General features: G+C 35.4%; 1 non-coding gene across 1 annotated transcript; it reads left to right on the top strand.

The window, feature by feature from the left end:
* The first annotated feature begins 22,023 nt into the window (after positions 1–22,023).
* On the top strand, positions 22,024–22,095 carry TRNAL-UAG (transfer RNA leucine (anticodon UAG)). The gene has a single exon. It is a non-coding gene; the product is annotated as a tRNA-Leu (tRNA).
* Positions 22,096–25,647: the final 3,552 nt, after the last annotated feature.

Here is a 25,647-nt window from a genome sequence, read left to right as displayed (position 1 = left end):
CAATAGCACAGGCATCACTACCTACTCCCCTTAACCATTGCCACTTCACTGCAGTCAAGTCTCCCCAAGTCTCTTTAATTCTCCATTGGAATCCGGCAACAACTTTCATATTATCTGTCCAACTAATGAATAGTCTTTTTCTTGGTCTCTTGATATCTATTGAAATCCAGAGAAGAATTTCTGTCCACCGACTCTTATCTGTTCTTCTTGCTACATAGCGTTTACTTACATAATGTAGTTCTACCGGGCGGCGCGCGACCGGTACGAAGTTCATGCAGTACATGACAAATCGTCTCCCGCACATTCGGCAGCCCAGTTCAGTCTCTCTGTAGGAGTGGTTGTGTTGACGTTAGATTGCGTGTTATTCGATTGAATTTATTTATTTATTTATTTAATCTGACATAATTAAGGCCATAAGGCCTTCTATTTTATCCTACCAGGTAGCACACATAAATACAAAAAAAAAATACAAACACTGATGAAAATAATACAAATTAAATTAAAGCCTTATAGAGAGTCAACAGGATCAAAAGAACAGTATAGAGCACTCATCGAGCTAATACAAGAAAAAAATAAAGAAAAACAAAGCAATGATGATAGTGATAACTAATAATAATAATAATAATAATAATAATATAATAAATATATTAATATTAATTGTCAATTTTACAACAGCATTTAAATAAATTTATTTTAACATCATTTCCGTTCTCGTTGTTGTTTCCGTTCCCGGTTTATTGTGAACCAGTCTTTAGGCTTAGCACCAATTTTGAAAATTGAGGGATTTGTGATTTGTGCTCTCTTATAGAATGGACGTTTTATTGCATCCTTAAAATGTAAACTGTCTTACATAACTCATATTACGTGGTGTCATCCGAATGAACAAACCAATACATTAATACGTATTTTTATAGAGAAAATGCTGTAACATTAGTGATAAAACGTGAAGAACATAATAGGGAGTGAATAAATTCTCAACTGTGTTTTACTCATTTATAAAACAAATTTACGATTGGCGACAAAGTCGTAGTGATGGGATGTGGTATGAAAAACGGAAGACTAAGGCAATTCCATCCTAAAATACGAGACACTGTCACTACGAAGCCGTAAGCGTATAACATTGTATTCGTGTTGAAAAGTTTTATATGCCATACATTAATGTCTACCCATGTCACGCAATAATTTGTCCGTTTCGCAGCCCGATAGTCTCTTCTGCGAACAAGAAAAACATTGCTTTGTATGGTTTACGTTACTATAGTGATAGAGTACAGTCTCTGACTAGAGTTTCGATCTCCGTTCAGATAATCAAGACGTCTTTCACAAAACCATAGTCCAAAATTGCATTTTAATCTCTCATTGCATAAAGTATAGGATAAAGTATTGCAATACTGGAAAAATTATTTGAGGTTTGCGTGGAAATACACTTTCCATCATGACTTCATCATTTACGCAGAAAAAATGCTTTCCAGCATAAGGTCTGTTGTTTGTGTACAGAGATTTCATGTGATCGGTAGCAGTACATTCAATTTATCTACTGGGTGTTCATTTCAAAGTGTGTCATGACGTCACTGTTGTTGGGTCACCGATTTGAAGCGAGTTTCAGTTTATATGTTAGAGAAGTTGCCTATTATTTAAGGCGTTCTTCAATCTGAACTTGAGAATGTGTACGGTATAACTTGAACGTCGTAGCAACAGATGGCGGTCTGTACGGTCTGTGTGCTACCATAACCTCTTTCGAACTGTGTTTTGCGCCGGCAAGTCGTACGCAGGGTATTTGTTATCATCGGTTGCGTATGGTAACATTCCACAACACAAATCAAATGCTCCGTGTCCATGTTGACCGTCGAAGTTAATGTCAACAAATACGTAAGTAATCGTCTTAACCCTCTCCCCATATCTCGACAGTACGTATTTCCAAACAGTTCACATTCCTGCCACTACCGGCGTTATCGTACGTATCGGCACGTACTCTTCAGAATGAACGCCGTACTTGCTAGCCAACTTCTCTGCCTCTTAGATTATACACCTGAGCTGCGGAAGTGTAGGAAGATTGAATTCTCTAGGCTCATCAGTTAGCTACATGACGGCATGCAGCGAGCCAAGACACATTTTGAACTGAACACCCAGTAGAAATTATGCATATGAATTATAATATACTGTGCTAAGTATTTATTGAAAGCTTATTCAAATTTTTAGTTTACGTATTATGATACAAACTAATATCACATGTCAGCTGTAACTGGTTTGCCGCCAATGTATGTTGCTGTGTTTGAGTTGTTTGTCTGGCGAATTATGGAAAGTTTTTACGTATTTATGCAGCCATTGTAACTAATATTTCAGGTATTATACATTTTTCGAAAGCCCTTTATATTCCTTTTGAAGATAATGTAATTAGATTTAAGATATAATAATTGATGACGAGGAAGTAGTGAGAAAGAAACTGAAGAAAAATTGCAGGTCTCTAATAAGGCCCGGGTGGGCCTTGTTCGATGCATGAAGTGTCAGAACGATTACACGTTCAAGATTTGATGAACTGTTTTCATCTGCTTGGCTCAGAGTAATGACTCCAGGTAAGTTGATTGGAAGGATTCGAGGAACAGGCATTTTTTCTTTCAAGCTATTCCTGAATCTGCGATCTATTGAAAGAAACTCAGGATCAAATGCAGATGTACCAGACCTGAGATCCGACGAAGAGGCAGAAGTTGATAATCCTGATGATGTCACTGATCTAACATCAGCTATCATTAACAGTGAAGAATCTCCAAATACTCCTGTGATCATCAACGATAAATACAGTCCTGGGCCTTATTTAGAACCAATGCTTTTAATAAGGCCCACATGACAACTAATTTTGAAATAATTACCACAGCCAAAATCTTAAAAACATACATTTAGAACCTTTTTTTCGAAGAGAGTACCAACTCAATTGTAAACACAAAAAAAAAACGATTTCCCATATTAAACCATTAAACACACAGATGGTCCCAAACTTTAGGTGGGCTTTGTTTGATACACCTATCTTAAGTCGAAGTTTTCGTGTCAATAATAATAATAATAATAATAATAATAATAATAATAATAATAATAATAATAATGTCTTTATTTAATCTAGCAGAGCTAAGGCCAGTAGGCCTTCTCTTCCGCCCAGCCAGAGTCTAATTATAATTGAATACAATTGGTTACATTATATTAATATCTAGACCATAAAACAGCATGAAAGTAATTAAAGAAAGTTGGATAAGTAATGTTAGTGTGACAATAATAAACATTGGTAAGAAATAGTGATCATAATAATAATAAGATAATTTAAATATATATATATATATATATATATACTGTATATATATATATATATATATATATATCATTAAACATTGAGAAACTTGTAACAGCTATGTTTTTAACGAGAATTGTTAGAAAAATATTCCCTTAGTGTATTCTTAAATTGGTTTGATGTTTGACAGTCCCTGACATTACTCGGTAGGGAATTCCAAAGCCGAGAAACAGCCACAGTGAAAGAGGATGAATATGAGGATGTTCGGTGGGAGGAAATGGATAATATTGAGGAGTGTTGAGATCGTGTGTCTAGGTTATGATGGGTGGATAAATTTTGAAAACGAGACGCAAGGTAGACAGGAGTGGAGAAATGCAATACGTGAAAGAGAAGAGAAAGACAGTGGATTTTCCTACGATCTTCTAGACGGAGCCAGGACAACATTTCGAGGAATGGTGTTACGTGATCAGCCCGGCGAATATTGCAGACGAAACGGACGCACATATTATGAACACATTGCGGTCTCTGCGCCGAGGTAACGCTTAGGTCAGTAAACAGAATATCACAGTAATCGAAGTGGGGCATCACGAGTGTTTGCACTAACATTTTTTTTTCATGGAAAAGAGTATAAAATTCTTCAATCGCCTAAACGAGTGGATTAATGAGAATACTTTTTTGGAGGTTTCTGCAACTTGAATGTTCCAATTTAAACTTTTATCCATATAAATACCTAGATTCTTTACTGATTCACTGAACGGAATTTCGGTGCCGTATATTTTAATCGGGGACAAATTTGGTATGGTAATAGAGCTTAACAAACGTGAATGGCCCACAATGATTGTGATTTTTCTGAATTTAGTTTAAGTCGGAATTTCCGTGTCCATGTCCAAATTGAGTCGAGATCGTCATTAATTTTAGTTATTGCATCATTTATTTCGTCGGTGTGAAATTTTATGTATATTTGAAGATCGTCTGCATAGATATGGTATTGGCAGTAGGACTTTAGAGATTCTGATATGTCGTTGATATAAATTGTAAATAGTGTAAATAATGTCCAAGCTAAGTCCAGTTCGTCGTTAATTATAGTTATTGCGCTATAATAATTATATTGACAGAAATCGTAATTAAATGGTCATGATTTGATAGTAGTATATAGTTTTGATCTAGAAATAACCGTATCTACGAAGTAATCAGTAAGATCATATTATGCCTAGTCGGTATTACCTTGTCGCATTACTTTCACAATCAGCACATTCAGATAATGGTTATATGTTGCGGCAAAATTATTTTGCTCGTATATCTTTGTAGTATGATATCCGGAAGGGAGATTTTGGGGAGGAGATATTTTGACTCAATCCAACCGAGAGATGCAAACAATACAATGATCAAATTGTCGGAAAAAAATACGTGCGAAAGACAAACGTGCGAATTCGAAATGAAACAGTAGAACAAGTGGACACTTTGAAATACTTGGGGTATACTACAACTATGTATAAGTAGCAACATGATTTGCTGCCAGGAAGTCAAAAGTAGGATAGCAATGGCAAAGGAATCTTTTAATACGAAAATAAGCATTTTCTGTAGATCTTTGGAAAAAAGCTAAAGAGAGAATAGTGAAGTGTTTTATGTGGAGTGTGGCACTGTATGGGACAGAAACGTGGACATTACGACGAAGTGAAGAGAAACGACTAGAAGCATTTCAAATGTGGATATGGATAAGAATGGAGACTGTGAAAGAGACAGATAAAATAAGAAATGAAGCTGTGTTGGAAAGAGTGGCTGAAGGTAGGATGATGCTGAAACTCATCAGAAATAGAAAAAGGAATTGGCTGGGTCTCTGGCTGAGAAGAAACTGCCTTCTGAAGGATGCACTGGAAGGAATGGTGAACAGGAGAAAAGTTCCGGACAGAAGTATAAATCAACTTAAGATACGTGGATCATATGCGGAGACTAAGAGGGAGGCGGAAAACAGGAACGATTGGAGAATGCTGGGTTTACATTGAAAGATCTCCTCTCGGTCAAAAACAATGAATGAATCTTTGTGGTGTATAATTGAAGTTCTGTGTACTTTTGTAATAAACCACATTTACCAAAAACGGAAAACTTATATAAGCTACGTCCATTTCAGTACAAATAAATTTCATAAATCCTTGCGTTCAGATCAGAACAAGCTGCATGGAAGAAATTGTACGGAAAAATGTATCTGTCATAAATTTATTTACAATTATGTTATAAAATGTGGAAGAAAATACTACATCCCCATTTTACATTACGCCACAATTTTTTGTGCATGAGGATATTAAATTCAGATTTTTACTTTAAAACATGTCACTTCGTGCCATTCGGTGCTTGTCGCATGGAACATTACTTCAGTACTTCCACCGTAATGCAATATCTGTGTCAATATTTATGAATGCAATTGATCGTAATGTTTTATATAAAATTCAGAATACATCACTTGATGGTATTAAAGTTTTAATGGTCAATAAATAAATAAAACACACAGGAGCTATAACAACTAAGCACTCTTTCACGTAGTACAATTCTGGACACAAGTTACATACACATGCTCATTATGACCAAATGGTAGCACGTTCTGTGATAAATTCTGCAAAGTTGAAATTCATTTCACACCGAGAAAATTTATCTCCTGTTGTGTGTACTTTTCTTCTGCAGTTGTGCGGTGAGTTGGATCTATAGCCACACATTAGCAAAGAGTCCTGAATTTTGTCCTCTCTGATCTCGTGGCTGTTGGATCCGAAGTTTGCGCGTTTAAATCCAGAGGAGACAGTGGATTTTAAGGGTCATAAAATTTTTAGCATGGCTTCTTCCGGGAGGAATGTAAAGCTGTGAGACTCATGTTGTGGATTTATGGCACGTAAAATAATCCTATCTCTGATAGAAGGCTCTGGTTAAATTTATTGGACTTTTCCACCACCCGTGATGATTTTCGAAGATGAATAACACATGGAATTTAAAGCGTCGTTAAATAAATTATGGCTGCTCTTATACTATTGAAAGTCGCCACGGTTGTCTAGTGGCTAGAGTTCTGTAGACCGAGGTTTCTATCTCCGACTTAGGAAATAAAAGAGTGCCATGCTCCGACCGCCGTTCAACTCACCAACTCCAATTTTGTACCAGACGAGGAATCTCTGAGTCATTATCTATATGGGTTACTCCACGGGAAAAGGGACCTTAGCTTCCCGGAGTAAATTTTACAGATCGACCAACTGTCGACAGGAAGGTACAATTTTCACAGTTTATATTTTTGACGGAAAAAATCATCTGCATTATTTATGAACAATTAGAAGTACTTAACTGTTCAAAAATCGACCAATAGATGTTAGAAAAAGAGTTTTTATGAGAGCCAGAAAAAAGGACCTTATATTCCGTAATGCAGTCAGCAATTTTCTGCGAGTGATATCAAGGTGATGTCTTTTCCTTATCTTATTATTAATAGTTCACATTAGGTTAGATACTATTTAATTGTTTATTACATTTGTTAGTTTATATAATTTTCAGTTCATTTTTTAATTTTCCTAACCTATTGAGATCTCAGTTTCAATTTTTGTTTCTACTCTCGTGGATAATTACCGTTTTTTACAGTCGTAATAAATTATAATTCTTCACCATAACTATTTGGTTAAATTACATTTATCGTTTCATCATTATTATTTTTGTTAATAAAATACAAAATTAAGATTTAAAATAAGATTGTTTTGTGTGATTCCTCCAGAATTTTCATTATGCTGTTTCTTTCAGAAAGTAGTGTGTTTAGATTTTCCTATACAGCTTCTTAAGGAATTGTTCTAATAAATTTAGCCTTTACAAGTGAATTATTCAGCATTAAATTCTGAGTAAGGCGAGTCTTTTTTCATCTAATTTTAATAAAAACTGGATGAAGGTAGGAAAGTTCATCGATCATTCATTCATAATTCTTTTGTAATTTAGAATTTCGTGTAATATTGGAACGAAGCAGTGTTATAAAAACAGGACTTTGTAAGATCATTCTAACACATTTTAAGTTATGTTTTCTGTTTACCTACAAAATCAGAAGAAAGTCACGAGAAATACTCGTATATCAGAATATCTCGCCTCTGCGACTGAACCACAGATCACCTGAATACGAAGACATAACGCAATCTAAAATACCGTAATTTCCCATAACTATGGTCCAGGCACCCAACTATGGTCCAAAACGCATTATGTACTACTTAGTCCCCCAAGAGTTCGGTGTTTGCCATTTAAGGCGCCACTGTGATGGAATTGTGTTCCCCATAGATGCTTCTATCTACCATTACACGTGGCAATGATATGGATGCTTAACAAGGTCAGTGTGCATCGTTCTATTGAATGTGTGAAGACACGAAATCATTCAGTTTATGATTGTCTGTTTTACTAAGCTCTCCTCTGTAGAACTGGTACGTTATAGATATATGATTCTTTGTGCAATTAAACCTGGCTATATAGTGTTTACTTTCACGTAATAATTACACTCGGAGAGGTTAAGAACTCTGCGTGAAAAATGTTTAACTTCAAGGCTAGAAGTCAGTCCTCAACTATGTACCACAATTTTTCGTGGACCATAGTTGTATTTCATTTTGAAATATTTGTTTCAATAAAATGTGATCAATGTGATTATTAACTTCTGCAAATACGGTATCTCAGTATATTCTAACACACCATTTAACATTATAGTCAAGTAAATAAAGAAACAGGCCGTTCCAGCATCAATGGTACGAGCACGAATGATGGTCCGGTAAAACGAAAACTTCAGGGTAGAAGGAAAACAACTGTCCCTCTGAGTGGCTATGAGAGCGATGAAATTGAATTGGATACAGATTATGATTCAATTTCAGAATTACAAGAGAAGTGGAGATTCAAAGGATCGAAATAAGCCTAATGAATGTAGTTCTCAGTACGATAAATAAACATTATCAGTGAATTTATTTGCATAATATTTTGCTAAGAATGTGTTAGTTTATTTTGATACCGTACTTTTGTTCTTTGATATACACTCACCTTAAAAAAAACCGGGCCAACTACATTTTCTTTAAAATTTTTGAAAATTGTAGGATTTTTTAAAATAATTGTAGGTGTGCTGAGGTTCATTTAGTCATTCACTTATTTTGTGGTACGTAACAATGTAATAGTGAATATGTAATAGCCAACAATGATCTGAAAAGAAGATTCGTTCTTCTTGTAATATTGTGTGTAAATTTCTCGGACTCATTTCGAGCTAAGCTGAAGATATCTACAAACTGGTAAGCTCTTTTGAGGCAGTATTGGAGTATTTCATTATATACAAATGTCACTGAGTCCTACCGATTAATCAAAAGTGGTTGCATTGATAGAAGGTGGGAATAGTCAGCGTTATGTGGCTGCAGTTCTTGGGATTCTTCGATCGACCGTACAACGAGTGTACCATCGCTTTAGAGAGACAGGAGGTTATTCCAGGAGACCCGGGTCAGGGAGAAAACGAGTAACTTCGGCTCGTGACGACCATTTTATTGTACTAAACACACTAAGAAATCGCCATTCCACAGCTATTGAGACCAGAAGAGCCTTCCAGAAAATAAGACAAGTTAACGTGAGTGAGAGAACTGTAAGAGGACGTCTGGATGAATGTGGGCTGATTCCAGAAGACCAGCTAAAGGCCCAGAATTGCTCCAGCAACATCATGTTGAACGACTACGTTTTGGAACCTGGGGCAGAGGCGACGAGTGCTCTTCACAGATGAAACGAGATTTAGTTTACAGATGGACGTGAAAGAGTGTGGAGAAGAGGAGGAGAACGTTTTTCTTCATGTTCCTTCAGTTCACGTGTCAGTTTCAAAGGTGGTTCAGTAATGGTATGGGGTGGCATTTCGTATGAAGCTCACACAGAACTTGTTTTAATTAATGAAGGTGCTTTGACTGCTGCAAGATAAATCGAAGAAGGTCTAATTTAACATATGGTACCATATGCCCCACTTATTGGTGAAACGTTACTGTTAATGCATCACAATGCACGCCCTCATGCTACAAGAATCGTGGATGAGTTCCTTCACGATGTTGGATTGAATAGGATGGCATGGCCAGCGAGAAGTCCTGATATAAACCCTATTGAACATGTGTGGGGACTGCTAGGGAAGCAAGTTAGAAGTCGCCTAATTCCTCACAGCAACTTACAGCAGCTCCGAAATGTTCTAAGTAAAGAATGGAATAGAATCGACCAAACTGACATCCAGAATATGATCGAAGGGTTGAATCGGCGAATGGTAACAGTCATACAGTCACGGGGAGGTAATACCCGCTATTACCAACATCTGGGTGGCCACAAAATCAGTTGAACATTTGGAAGAAAATTGATATAATTGGAAGGTTTTACACCTTTTAATTATATCCATTGTTTGGCGTTGAAAATAATAGTGCAAATGATAATGATTAACTTTTTTTTTTCTCGGAAGCAAAGTTTTCTTCATTTTTCATAAAGGATTTTCTGATTCTCACCTCATAAAAAATTGAGAAACTTTAGGTGGCCCGGTTTTTTTTGCCGGTGAGTGTAGTTGTTCATTATTGCAGAAAAATGACTTTCAGATTTTACTTGTTTATTGAGTGTTTATGTAATGTGTACTAATAAAAAGAATCCATGTACTTTTCATTTATTTTTAATATTTCTGTGCTAGATTATGTTTCTACCCTTAAATTAGAAACTCAATGTATTGATTTACGAATAATTACAGCTCCAACTATTAGTCCATTCATGCTTTAATATAAACTTACAAGAGTCCGAAGCCAAAATTTCACTTAATCTGGATGAATAGTACTGAATATACAAAGAAAAATGTGACAAATGTGGACCATAGTTAGGAGAAACTACGGTATGTCTGTACGCTCTCATTATTTACTTTTTATACATAAAATATTATCTTATATGATACAACGAGTGTTGATAGTTTATCGATAATTTAGTTGAGCTTAACTAATGTGTGTTATATTTTTTTGGAGACCGAAGGCCGAGAGAAAATGATCTTATAACAACATACATGAGTTTAGAAGCTCAATTAAATTATCACAGAGAAAATATCAAGCAGGAATTGTATTCAGTCAGATAATTCTGATGCGAGAAGTATGTTATTTTATTGGAATTTTTATAATATAATCTTGATGTTCATTTCCACTGCAGTGTCTTACCTCTTTCATCTTCGCAAAACACACACATTTTATTACCCTTATTGCAAGGAGAACAACGCGGATATCCCAAATTTAATTTATTTATAAGCAACTGAATATTTCAGGCTATAGCAACATAATGAACAGCCATTAATCAATAGCAGAATGCATGTTTTCTCTACCATAATTGAATGAACCAGAGATGGTAGGAATAAAACAAATGAATTATAGAAGAAACTGAACGTTTGAGGTTATGCACATATGCGCAAGTATAGATTTTTAACTTAAGATTCTAGGCATAATATTTTTATTAACTCTTTTTCCATCAACTCTTATTTGTAGTAATTAATGTACAATTGTTATAATTAATAACTGTCCCATGTTGAGAGTTAGATGTTAGCGTTTGTTTGCTGATATTTCCTTGGTGTGAATATGCATGAGTACAGGCTTACTACTATCGAAGCAGAGTTGATGGTAAAAAAATGAATGTAGGATAAACAAATGGACGTAAAAAAAAAGCATCGGTTATTAATTTTATGCTCGACCATGCCGAAATGTAGTAATTATACACCTGGTAGTAGCCCTTTAACGCACCTCATTAAAGTACACCTATTCATTATAGTTCAGTTGTTCAGCCAATGAGAAATCACCGCAAATATCGATTATTCTCGGATATGCAATCGAAAGACAATTAGCGAAACGTCACGGAGGCTGGAAATCCAATACTGTCGCAGAAGGTTATGTTTTGTTACTATAATAATTAGCGTTAATTGTAAATAATATTCAAATAAATTCAATTTGTATCTCGTTTTTCAATTATAAACCAATTTCCAGGTTATATCAATATTAATGTTCATGTTATTCTCTAGATTATATCAAGGTCAATGACATTCGTCCCTCGGAAAAAATCAATACTTTCACATCTGCGCACATCTCACAATTCAGAAGGTCAGTTCCGCTCTTCAGTTAGATAACCATAACATGAATACTTATGAATAATTTCAAGTTAGAAATATGGTCTAGCATAAAAAGTCGTATGAAACTTGCCTATAATGGTAATTAAGACGCTCGTATGAAAATTATGAAACTCGCTTGCGCTCGTTTCATAAACATACTCGCGTCTTAATTACTACCATTATAGGCTCGTTGCAAAATGTACTATTAGAGCACCATGCTATGTGCTACCAGTATAATCAGATTGTCATAAGTACTATCGAAGCAGAGATGATAGTAAAAAAATGAACGTAGGATAAACAAATGGACGTAAGAAAAAAACATCGGTTATTAATTTTAGAGCACCATACTATGTGCTATCAGTATAATCAGATTCTCATAGGTCAATCGAGTGCCAATGAGCTGGTTAATTGGCTGTATGGCGCTCGCTTGGAATTATCATCACTGTCAAATCATAACACAATTTCAGGACAAGATTCTTTGGTCCGTTCTTTCCTCATTCTGAGGATATTTTAGCCGACACTAGACATAGCCATTGAAATAGTAAGATTCTCTTGTCGCATGATCAGCATTTCTGGACTACAGAACAAGGGATACATAAAATCGATATGGAAGGAGAAGATTCTGTATGAAATTCGAAGTAGAGGCCTTCACAAGATTCAGAGATTGAAAGTATATGAGAATAACTGAAGTTCTTACCAATAGGTTACTTGGGGTAACTTTCGAGACAAGAAAGACAAATAAAGCCACACACAATATCCGCTGCAACAATCTTGCAAATGGAAAACAGGGCATGTGATATAAATTATGTGAACCAATGTATTGAAAGATGAATTTATTTACGGTTCTTGCATTCGACCACCGAAGAAAGACCAGAGAGAGAGGTTTTGAGAAAACAACTTTATCACCGCAAACACACAGATGTCTATAATAAAAGATGATAGTACCGAGAGAATGCACAAATGGAACGGCGCGCGTAGTAAAAGCTTTTGGAAAACACTTTTACTCCACTGTTCCAATATAATACTTCAGGATGGTTTAGAATGGTAGATATGACATTCCTTCTTGCCGTTATGAAATACATTCTGATCCCATTCCGCGAACTGGGTTAAATGTTGATTTATTACGATGATGTAAACGTTCGAACCCAGGTTTGAATTAAGGTAATTTTTACAGCTAACATAATAAGAGGTTTTCATTTTATCGACAAATTCCCGAGCTCTAATTATGATCTATCCTAATAAAATGAAAATGTAGGGTAATATTTGACAACAATTGAAGACCTCCCTCGAAAAAGGGTGTAAAAACAAATTAATAACAAATGGGACTTCGGTGGAAATAGTAATATGCGTTACAAGAGCGGTATGTTGAAGTTTTCATGTTCGAGGAAAAGTTTGAGAAAGCGAAACGTAGTTGAGCTTTTTTAATTTCCGAGAATTGAAAGAAAACATACCACTCGTGTATCGTACATTATTTTGTGCGAATATCGTTTTTTACATACCTGAAAGAGGAATTTCTAATTAGTTGCAATGAAATCTCCATCTTGGTTTCTGTTCAATGACGACAAATTTGCAAAACAAAAATATCTATCTTCAACATTGTTGCTTTAAAATGTTTTCTGTGTTTACTATATTCCAGCAGGCCGTGATATACGTCTGTATTTTTTTCCCCCAGTCTATAAATGCGAACTTCAAACAAACGGTAATGTTATGTAATGATTTATTTTTCATTTTAATATTTTAACAATATTATTTATATAACATATTGCACTAATAACATCGACATCTGGAATCTTGTTGATTTTTTCACGGTTTCCTTAATGTTACTTGCATCACGAATTCAGTAACTTTAGTGGAGTTGTAGAATTTACTTAATTTTTGAAAATATTTAAGAACAATAATTAACAGTGCAATTTAGATGAAATTGCAGTGGTAAGTTTCCAATTTATAATTATTACTATATTGAACGTCTCTAAAAATAATATGTTAAAAGCCTAAAGCAGTAAAATCAATATGTCACTTAAGCGGTAAGAAGAGGAAAATTATTGTGTGTGTTACGTTGGGAATACTGAATGTGGTATTTTATGCTTTCCGCGAATTGGTTTTGTGCGGAAACGAAGCAAATACGCACGATCTCGCACAAAAGTAATTTTGAAGCATTAATTTATAAAAATAAATTATTGCATCCAATAGCTGAAAAAACTTGTAACCTCGATTAATCAAATGTTTCTGCTAATAAATTTAGTCCTAACAAAATATGCCCCTGAAATTATTTGTTTTCTACTTAAACGTGTATTATAGATTTGTTTGGTTACACACTTCTTCGAGGGTGGTCTTCAATTATTCCATTTTTTTTAGGGTTTTAGGTTAATTGAATAACTACAAAGTACACATATATAATACAAATAAAATATAACACAAAAGCACAACACAAAAATAATAGAAAACAAAGAAAGAAAATATACTTTCCTTTCCGTGAAGTTTCCAAATCATATTTAAATTATGTTCGGAATATATTACAATTTACATATTAAAATTCTTATATTAATAAATGATAACTGGGTCACACCCGAAGAAGCAAGATGCGTGAGGTCGGGTGTGAAAAATAGATATAACTAACTGTATCGAAAAATTAGTTACAAATAACTACTATTAAACTGTTAACTGTAATATTATACATAAAACTTAAAAACAATACTACATACACACAAACATACTAAGTTAAGAATATTATTACATTTTTAAAATTACAAAAAATTAAGAATGAAAGTTGAAAATGACAATTATGATTTTAATTACAGTCCAAGAACTTGTATTTTATTTCACTAATCGGCACGAGATCAGCCTCCTGGGATACTAAATTCGTTTGTAAACATTTTACAATAACTGTATAAATTGTAATTAAATTAAACATTAAATTAGTCTTGTATTTTATTCTGAACTTGATACCTTCATTCAGTAACAGTTTAGAAGTTGTTTTTTTTGTTTCATATTACTTGAATAACGCAATTTCTTCAATACAGAATTTTTAAAATTAATTTCAGATCATCGCTTTATTTCTGAAAGAGGAATGGAAGAAAATAGCATAATGAATGATTTATATATAGACTGGGTGCACATTGTAGAGTTAAACAAGAAATACAACTTAAGCAAGTAAATAAATGTTAAGGTTTACAATAAACTAAAGTGGTTGAGTTTTGCACTCAAACTAGACGTAAGTGTAGGATAAGACAACATAAATTAAATATTTAAATTATAGAAATTGCGTTATAAAGCTGTATATTTATTGTGTGAAATTACTAATTGTGTATAGATAATTTTAATTTTTCAGTGTATGTACTATATTTGTGAACTATTAATAATAAATTGAAATTTCTTCAGTATTCCTAAAAAGTTACAAAAACACAGTAGCTTGCACTACATTAAGCACGAACTAATACTCCCTTTACTAGCTCACGAATAACTGGGGTGAACTGCACGCATACAACCCCCGACAAACACCCTTGAACTACTATGGGAGACAAAGTTTTTGTACGTCTCGTTTACATTCTGAATGTACCGTAGCCTCATGGTCTAAAGCATCATGCCTAGAACTCAGGTTAGGCAATGCGCGTCGGTTCGAGTACAGATAGGGAATAAATTGTATCATGAAATTTCAGCCAGTGTATGGGATCAGTGCCCACTTAGCATCGTGATGAATTTGGGGAGATACGATAAGTAGCGAAATCCAGTTCAGGAAACGCTAGAGGGATCATCGTGCTAACTACACGAAACCTCCTTTCTCGATGGATAATCATTCACCTCTTCTGAGGCATGCTGACGTGAGGCCAGCGGTCGGTTGGTCGGCTTTGGACCTGCATGGACTGTCGCGCCACGGATTTAATTTTAATTCTGGATATAACCCCTTATATTCAAAATGGCCATTGAATGGATATTAAATTATTGTATAGCTTCGTGAATAATTCTGTTCTATATACTCTGCATTGCTCACTTACACATGAAGTTTGAAATGCAAATAACCAGTAATACTGCAATGTTTGTGAGAGTAATACTTGTTCTGTGTACGTGATATTTATGTATGCACATGCATGGAGAATCTCCACAGAAGTTAGTTTTAGTTTATTGTCCTAATTTTCGAATACATGGCTTAACTCTGGCACTGTTAGTTATTTTAGAGTTCCTGGGGTTAAAGGGTCCACAGACATGACGGTCTGATGCATAGAAGTAACAACATTTAGCGCGTTTTAACATATTAATTTGAGATGCGCTGCAAAGGACTGTATACCTTCATTGGATGCTGCACTCTTGTTTCAGCTATATTAAATGTCTGTGCAGTTATGTTTGTACAAGTAATGGATTGGGTGCATCCAGGTAATTGAGGATAATCTAGTAGATAATATATATTATTATAATGTACCGAAGTACATATGATATTTCCATGCAGATATTCTGCGTTATCATACGATGAAAGAGTAATGGAACGGAGAAAAATTCTCTTCGGCGCCGGGATTTGAACCCGGGTTTTCAGCTCTACGTGCTGACGCTTTATCCACTAAGCCACACCGGATTCCACCCCGGCGTCGGAAGAATCGTCTCAGTTTTAAGTTCCGACTCTTGGGTTCCCTCTAGTGGCCGCCCTCTGCACTACGTCATAGATATCTATGAACCTAGGACCGAAGTCTACACATGTGCTGCGGTGCACTCGTAATGAGTGACTAGTTGGCCGGGATCCGACGGAATAAGCGCCGTCTTAAATCACATATTGCCGTTTTTAACATGGGAATTACTAATCTATTTTATGTGATTAGGACATATACTCTTTCTTTCTATTGGTTGAAAGGGTATTATACTTTTTGCAGTACATTCCTCTATGGATAGTTTTCCTTTTGAATAAAACGCTATATGAGGTGTATAGATGCAAAAGGGACATTATCCACTTTTCATTCAAAATGATGTATTAGTGTTACTGTATTGTGGAATTAAATATTCAACATATGGATGTTGTATTTTGTGATACAACTATCAGTGTTACTATTAAGTTACTTAGTAGAATATTTATCATCCCGTCAAATTCAGTTAGTTATGTATACACTGCCAAGCCCTAGATCGACGTGCCGCACTTTTAAGTGGGTTCAGAACTGATCTGACGATTTCTGAGCATGTACGAAACCAACCTTCACCTCTGCTTGTTTACATTTTCACAGTCAGTCTACATTACTGCTAATTTTAATCCCTGTGGATTTCGAACATTTACACATGTTTCTACTTTTTTTTTAGTTTTAGTGAGAGCTTTTATCTGGAAAATTTTTAATAAAAATGAAAGCTATTATTTACATTTTTATGTGTTTCTGGGCTTTTAAGAAAATTATTTATATTTCTTTGCTTGCAATGTATTTTGCAATTTAGTATTCAGGAAATACAAAAGCGGAAGGTTTCAGTTATTTTCCTATTATACCTACTTCCTTGTTACACGATGTTTAAAAATAAAACACCAGACTTGTGCGAAAAATTGTTTACAGAGTATCAGAAAGCTCAATGCTTCCTACATTCCTGATTCCTGAAGAGAAATTTCTCATGTGCTGCCTGTGTCTCTTTGTACAGAGATTACCCGAACATTTTGAAAAGATTTTGTTCCAAATGGGATAAATAATTCTGTGAAAGGCTAACACTTTTGAATATAGTATATCAATTTTTAAACATTATTCGTGGGTCTCTCTATTGTTGGGGTTCGATTTTTTTATTATACTTGTAGGTCCAATTACTTAAAAAATTAATCTGAGAACAGACAATGAAATTAATCAAGTTGAATTTATCTAGCCCACACGACTACTGTCCAAATTTTACGAGAGGATACCTGCGAGAGGAGTATGGTCCTTGCGGAGTAAGAAGAGAGAGTAAGACAGTGACTCAGCGTTCTTGAAGAAGAAGGTGGATGGGGGTGATGTCATTGGTCGGCTGGGACAAACAAGACTCAATGGCCGGCCGGTTCCTTGTTGGGGGGAGGTTATAAGAGTGGGGGAAAAACTCGCATTCCTTGCTCGGATCTTATCGTGAAATGCGAACAGTATAGTCTCTTGGATTCTCATATGCATAGGTAGGTAAATGACTCAGTAGTTAAATGATTAGGTACTAAGTAAATATCATCTAGCCCACACGACTCTATAATCTCTTGGATTCTGATGTGAAAAAGATAAAATTCCTTCTGAAATGCTGTACATTGTAAAGGAGCATGGGTCCACCGTTGTGACATAACGGTGAGAATATCTGATCGTGAAACGAGCGGGTCCGATTTCAAATATTGATGGGACAAGTTACCTGGTTGAGGTTTTCTCAGAGGTTTTCTCTCAATCCATTAAGAGTAAATGCTGGGTAACTTTCGGCGCTGAATCCTGGACTCGTTTCGCTGGTATTATCACCTTCATCTCATTCAGACTCTAGATAACTATAGCAGTTGATAAAGTGTAGTAAAATAACCAATTAAAAATAAAGGAATATGAAAATTTTTTTACACGATTTCGCTCGATACTTGTCATTTGATAAAAAAAACAAAAACATTTATTACATGAATGCTTTAAAAATTATCTGTAGTAATGTCACGAGAGGTCTGAGACTTGCCGATAAATCCACGAGCGAAGCGAGTGGATTTATCTGGGAAATCTCAGACCTCGAGTGACATTTATTAGGATCATTTTGTGAATAAAATAAAAATGTAAATAATATATCCCTAAAATTCGATCACAAAATGTTAATAATTGTACGTGTATATTAACGAATACTTAACCTATTCAGACATTTTGAAGTTGAAATACTCGTAGATGAATATCGATTACTGCAATAAAGAAATGCGATATTATTCAGTAATGCCAATTGCGAAAAGCGAAATACAGGTTTAACAATGTTAATTACATGTACTGCACTTTTATCTTATTATTATAACATAAATACATTTTCATTATCTCCTGAAATCATAATTTAATTTAACAGTACCAGTGGGGATAGCTAGATACCAATGCTTATGTATTCACAGCGAGACATGTTGCTACACAGTGAAGCTATCTCTGTATAGATAGGCCAAATTAGAACACGAATTTTATTACGCCATACGGAAGGCAGTTTGATCAAAGACCTTATTATTACTATGCATGGTCTTTGGGTTTGATATGCGATGATGTTACATAAATTTGAACATCTGACTTTCTATTAATTGTTTAATTTCATTCACAAAATACAAATTTTATAGGCTACAGTTATAGGTTAAGGTACATGTGGGAGCTGGACCAATGTCAGCTGTGCCTTATTTCGACCGTTACAATGAATGCTACACGAAAGCATTTTTTATAGCTCGACAAACGCATTCTCGCTGTAGTGTGTAACGGAACTAAAGCTGCATCTACACAGTTCAATATTCCAATCGCGTATGCGTGCAATCTGGGAAGATTATTGAAAGAATCTAGTTTAAAAGGTACGTTCAATTAAGATACATGAAGATTTTGTGTCTACATGGTGCGCCGTTTTGAACGTCGTATTCACTGCGTAAATACATTAATTAATATTAAATATCAATCTTGCATTCATTGCTTTAAAGTTGAAAGAAAAGTTTAACCGTGTAGTTGCATCTTAATGTATTAATGATCATCAATTTACGGCGAAACAGTTGGCGACAACGACTAAACAAAAGAACGATCATGCGATAAATTGATAGCGATAAATCTAGCTGCAATAATTATCGCAAAGTGTGACTGTGATTGGTTGGAATTCAAAATTTCATTACACTTCATTGGTAGAAAACGGATTGACGTCATATGAACAAAATAGTCATATATAAATTAAAATACTGTCTTGTTTGGATTGATCAGGAGGCTGTATCATCATGGTAACCTTTCGAAAGGGGAGCTAAAACTTTTAGTTGTCTCTCTCTCTCTCTCTGTCTCTGAGTAGCGTGTACAATGAAAAGGTATGTGCAGTTTACATCACCCTTCTTATATATTCAGATTGCTGCTCGTGTTGGTAGCTTCGTAGGCAGAGCATGTTGATGAAAGGACGTGTAATTTGTAGATGTTTAGATTAGATTAGATTTATTTATTTAACCTGGTAGAGATAAGGCCGTCAGGCCTTCTCTGCCCCTCTACCAGGGGATTACAACTATAACATGAACAATAAGATTACAATTAATATTAAATTTACAATTACAATTACAATAAAAATTAAAGTACGACAAGAATACCTGATTAATGAAAGCTAGACATTTTATCATAGAAGTTAAGAACAAAGAATATTTTTGTATTTACTAAATTACAAATTAAACCTACAATAACAAAATTCTATAGTGATGAAATTACCGGATATTGAGATATTTTGTGGTAGATTAAAAGAACTATTTACAAGAAACCATGTCTGAACGAGTCTCAATTACTGACCAAGTGCCTAGTAAGTTTGCGTTTGAATTGAATTTTATTTCGACAGTCCCTGATGCTAGCAGGTAGCGAGTTCCAGAGTCTTGGCAGGGCTATTGTGAAAGAGGATGAGTATGAAGAGGTGCGATGGGATGGTATTGTTAGTATTGTTTCATGGCGAGAGCGTGTGTTCAGATTGTGGTGGGAAGAAAGGTAAGTGAAGCGAGACGACAGGTACGAAGGAATAGAAGAGTTCAAGATTTCGAAGAGAAAGAGAAGTGAATGTAAATTTCTTTTCTTATCTAGTTTAAGCCAACCTATTGCTTCCAGGGATGGGGTAATATGATCATATTTACGAACATTGCTTACAAAACGTACACACAAATTATGAGCACGTTGAAGTTTCATTTTGTTGTCGCTGGAAAGGTCAGTCAGTAAAATGTCAGCATAGTCAAAATAGGGAAATACAAGGGTCTGCACAAGGGACTTTTTTAAGCAAGAAGGAAGATGAACATTTATCCTTTTTAGCACATGAATAATAGAATATACTTTTCTGCAGGTTTCTGTGATTTGCATGTCCCAGTTGAGATTATTATCCATGTGAATGCCAAGATTTTTTACCGAAGAACTGAAAGGGATATGCACTGTACTTACTTTAACGGGGGAAATGTCGAGGTGCTTTACAGCGTCGGTTTGCCGTTTGTGTCCTAATATGATTGCTTGTGTCTTTCCAGGATTGATATTAAGATGGAATTTCTTTGTCCATGTCACAATCGAGTCAATGTCTTCGTTCAATTTATCTATAGCGTCATTTATTCGATCTAAGCGGGAAGAGATGTAGCATTGAAGGTCGTCAGCATACAAGTGATAGTTACAATGCCTTACATGAGATGTAATATCACTGACATATATTGTGAACAACAATGGTCCGAGTACCGAACCCTGTGGTATACCTGATGTTATGTTAAGCCAGGAAGAGCTTCGATTCCCGGATACAACACATTGTTGTCTTTCCCGTAAGTAGGATTCGAACCAACTCACAGCAGTCTCTGACAAATGCAGATTTCTCAATTTATGGGTGAGCAGGTCGAAATTTACAGAGTTGAAAGCTTTGCTAAGGTCAAGAAGTGTTAGTATTGTTACTTTATTAGAGTCGATTGCTTCACGAATGTCTTCGGTCACTTTAAGTAGAGCAGTGCTTGTGTTGTGTCCAGCTCTGAAACCTGACTGATACTTGTCGAATAGTTTGTGTTCGTTCATGTAGTTAGTAATTTGTCTGTGTACGATTCTTTCCAGTGCTTTTGATATGGCTGGCAGGATACTGATTGGTCTATAGTCGTTCGGGTCGGTGGGAACTTTGGCTTTTGGAAGAGGAAGAACGAAAGCTTGCGGCGCTGAAGAAAGAAAGCTACACTTGCATAGAACGGTGTAATTTTCTATCCCACGCCACAAGTATCCCGCTGCTACCAACCCCTCCACGCCCACAGGCGCAACTTCCCTTCTTTGTTCTTTGTTCTCTGCTGTAGCGTCCTCGGGCCGTTGACTCTATAGGGAGTGCTCACTTCTTCCAGATCGCCGGTTCTCGCTAGCCTCTAGAAAAGCTTTTACTCTCTAGATCCAGGGCTTTGTTTCCTACCATCGTGATGTAGAGCACCTAACTGCGAAAATGATGGCCAAACAAATAGTGCTATCAAAAGTTGAATATAGGTCTACTTTGTTATTATACGAAGTGCTGAGAGAATATAGTGACGCTGTGAAATACGAGGATTAACTTCGATATTTTCACGTAAATAAGATTTATCTTCAGGGAATTTCACAAATATTGCACGGATTTTACTCATGTTCAGTACACAGAATGAAATGAAATACAGTGCATTTCTTCTTCACTATACGGATTTGGCTGTGAAAAGCATGTTCTCCCTTTCTGAGTTCGGCCCTTTTTTATAATGTAAGATTTGTTATTCAATTTATCATCTTGCATTGTTTGTAATGTACCATCCAATCTGTCATCATATATTTTAGTATAAAGGGGATAACTTCTAATTCATAATTTGATTCTTCTCTAGGGTATTGTAACTCTGATTTCAGACTATTTTTAAACTACATTAAAGTAATTAATATTTGAGGAGAAAAATTCGCCAAGTTAGGCATATATGTTGACGTATATGTCTAGTGTCAACTGCCATTAGAGTCAGGCCACAAAAGGAAACACTGAAGGAGGAAGATTCGATCCGTTGCTGTGGATTGAATTCGGTGTAGCTCAGTGGTCAGAGAGCTTGGTACTTAGAATCAAGACCCGGGTTCGATCCCCGGCGCCGGAGCGAATTTTTCTCCTCAAATATTAATTGTCAACATTACAGAGATTATTCTGTAGGACAAATTAATAAATCCATAATACATTAAAGTAGATCACATATTCATTTATATGAGGTCTCGCCACCCTCATTGAATATTACAATAAGAAGAGTTCAACCGGCACCGTGGATCGTGTCCCGGCATGGCTCAGTTGGAAAGAGCGCTCAGAGCGCATAGCTGAGAGGTCCCGGGTTCGATTCCAGGTGCCGGAACGAATTTTTCTCGATTCAAAGGTGATAATACATTAAAGTAGAGTGCTATATCCGATGAGACACTAAAAATAGCTACCTGAATAACACTACCGTTTTTAGTAATAAGAAAATTCTTCAGACAAAACTTTCTTGACTTGAAGGAGGACATAATGTTGTTGTTTCAATGCCTTGCATCTTGCAATGAAGCCATTAGCATTCGTGCTATCTAATACTTCTGGGCTACAGTGTCTTCTGCAGATAATGCATTGCAGGTCTTCAAGTGGTTCTCGTTCATCTCCTCTTGACTGTTGCACAGCGACACAATGATGAATTCAGAATTTATAGCTTATGTAAGTGGCTTGCCTAGCAATCGTGTCCTGTAAGCAGCCTGAAGGCTGCAACTGCTGTTTTCCGTGGTGCTTGTGGGATTACTTCTGGGTTCAAGATTGGGATGTTCCATTTTTTTTATTTTCGGCATTTTTTTTTGTTTCCTCAATGTGAAGGTGTGAGAATTTAGAATTGATCAGGCGCTTTACTGAAGTCATTTACAGATTTGTCAGTTTCATTTGCTGTATTGAATAATGCAACATAATGTACATATTTAGTCCTGACAGTCGCCGACAATGTACGCCTGGGTTTGGCGAGTCCATTTAGTTACGCCAAGGGGTCAGTAGCTTGCCTTCAGAGCGATCGGATGTCATGCGTGCGGTAGAGTGGCATGTTTCTAGTACAGTTAGCTGTACTGCATTCCTTTACTGACCGCTCGCCCTTATCTCTACTCCGGAGCTTTCCCCACTACTATTACTCGTATTTCCCCTATTTCGCGTCGTTGAGCTGTCAGGACTAAATAATCGGTCTTTAATATTGATAGTTTTTTATAGGTGGTGGTGTAGAAGAGATATGAAAGTCAATTTTATTATTTTAAACATATTGATATGTTTTACTATTCACTATTTTATTTTGACATGCAGAGCTATAAATAGACTAAAAATGACTTTGCAAACAATTTTACGGGCTAGACGGAATAATAAATATGGTAAAACGAAGAGAACGTGATGCCATTTTAATATGCAATGGATTTCAGAATCTAGTGATTGAAAGGATGATGATGATGACCGGTCTGACGAAAAATAGTAATGATTTGCTTCAGAGAATAATTTGTCGTTCGCACCGCTGTTATGCGTATATCTACTTCTTTTTCAATTAGTAATACTCGTAGCTATTAATTCTATGAAATAACATTAACACCTGCTACTTTCACACGCAGTATCTGCGAAGCTGACAACTGTGATCGTATTATTTTAGGATTGATTTCGGACAACAAACATTCCCAGTTCCCTGACGCTTCCAGCACACAGAAATCAGAAAATGTCGTTTTACTCGATGCAGGCCATGTGTTAAATGATTCACAGTTAATCGTTTTCGATTGCTTTCCGTTGAATAATGCAACGATTCTGGGGGTTGCAGTGAATTATGTTGAAAAACAGTTTATAAATGAGTACAAATTCGGCTTAGGTGATGCATACAGCTTAGGTATTATTGTTTTTTTTTTTTTTACATTTAAGCTACTGTATGCTGGTCTAATCTATCCTCTTCCATTCTGATTGATAAAGTTTCTCATTACCGTGTTCTGTTCTCTTTTACCCTAATATATTCTACTTCACCTATTATCTTCTGTTTTACCATATTATATTTTACTTTAGCAAATTATTTTATAGTAACTTATTATTAGGGAACGGAATTTGGAGCAGTAAAAGCTAGTATTGGCATCTACACAGCCATTTGTTTACAAACCTTTATACCAAGTCCTCCCGTCCATGACATACTCGCAGATCTCTGCACGTCAACAACAGGTGAACGGGACAATTGTCGCATAAGAACTTCAACATGCAGGTTTGCAGTTCAGAGTAGTGAAGTGCAGGTACAATGCCGAAAGTGAAACCAACTATCAATACAAACTTGAAAGACTATATTTGTAAAAGCTCCAGCTCGAGTATCAAAATTCATGAAACAGTTCCCTAAATTGTCGCTCCCCCCATGTCCAGTTCTTAAGAGATGGGGGCCATGGTTAGAAGCTTGCAAAATGTGAATTTAATTGACGTGTCTTGTTTCAAGTACTCTCCAATTGTTTCTGCAGATGTAAAGCGGACTTTTTCCATGATAAAAAATTTCCTTCCTTGCAACAGACCAAAGTTGTATTTTGAAAATTTGAAAATGATATTTACAATTTATTATAACAAGGCACAACAAGAATAATTGTTTCATCAACAAAACATAGCATTAATTTGAAAATGCCATTTCGTTTGGTTCTACATTTTTTCAACATTTAATGATACTGTATTAGGCTATGTTGTAAATATTGTAGTACTGTATATTGTATATATTGTAAATACTGTAGTATACGTTGTATACATATTATCACATTTCATAATATTGTAAATAAAGGTTTTAATTTAACACGCTCCTGACAGAAATACATATTCAGAGGCGAGTTCCATACAGAAGACAACTGTCTATCAGCCATCAATATTTCCAGTGATACGCAAGGACGCAGAGATCGATATTTAATTATGTACATTTGTATTTGTTTATTGGTGTCTGTGCGTTGCCAAGAAAAACACATGTAGTTAAAAATGAAATGCAAATTATTTATGTAGGCCACTATATGTCATTAGACTATAACATATGTTTTTTCTGAAATACGCTTACAGCACGTTGCGTGTAAGTTTGTATGAAGTGGACTGTACTCGTCCTTGCTTTATGACGCAGCTCGCTTGACAGTCACTGAGCTACGAATATCTATATTAGGTTTCACCATTCGTTATAACACTCCAAATTCCTTTCTCTGCTTATTATATTCTACTTTTCCACAATTAGTTCCACTCTACCCTATTCTGTTCTGTTTTACTATATTGTACTCTTACTATATCAAATTCTGTTCTACTTTACCTTAGTTTTTCTATAGTATGTAGTCTAAAATAACTAGTACTACTGAAGCTCTTTACATGGCTAGAATCTCGACAAAGATTCGAGTCGGTATGTAGTCAGTTTTCCTTTACTATAATCTCTTCTTTTCTGCTCTATTTTATTTTACACATTTATTTTTTAATATATTTTTTTTACCTGCTATGTTTGGATATATTTTTTACCTGCTTTGCTTAGTTATCTATCATATGCTATTCTATTCTAGACTATTTTATATTATTATGTTGTTTTTATTTTATTCCCTTTTCGCTCTCTTTTATTGTTGGCTCTATTCTTCTCAGTCTGCTTTATTATGCTGTATGACATTTAATTTTGCTCTGTTCTTAATCTCTGATAAGATAT

This window comes from Periplaneta americana, chromosome 13, assembly GCF_040183065.1.
Source record: "Periplaneta americana isolate PAMFEO1 chromosome 13, P.americana_PAMFEO1_priV1, whole genome shotgun sequence".
NCBI classification, from domain to species: domain Eukaryota; kingdom Metazoa; phylum Arthropoda; class Insecta; order Blattodea; family Blattidae; genus Periplaneta; species Periplaneta americana.
This window is presented reverse-complemented; position numbering and strand designations above follow the sequence as displayed.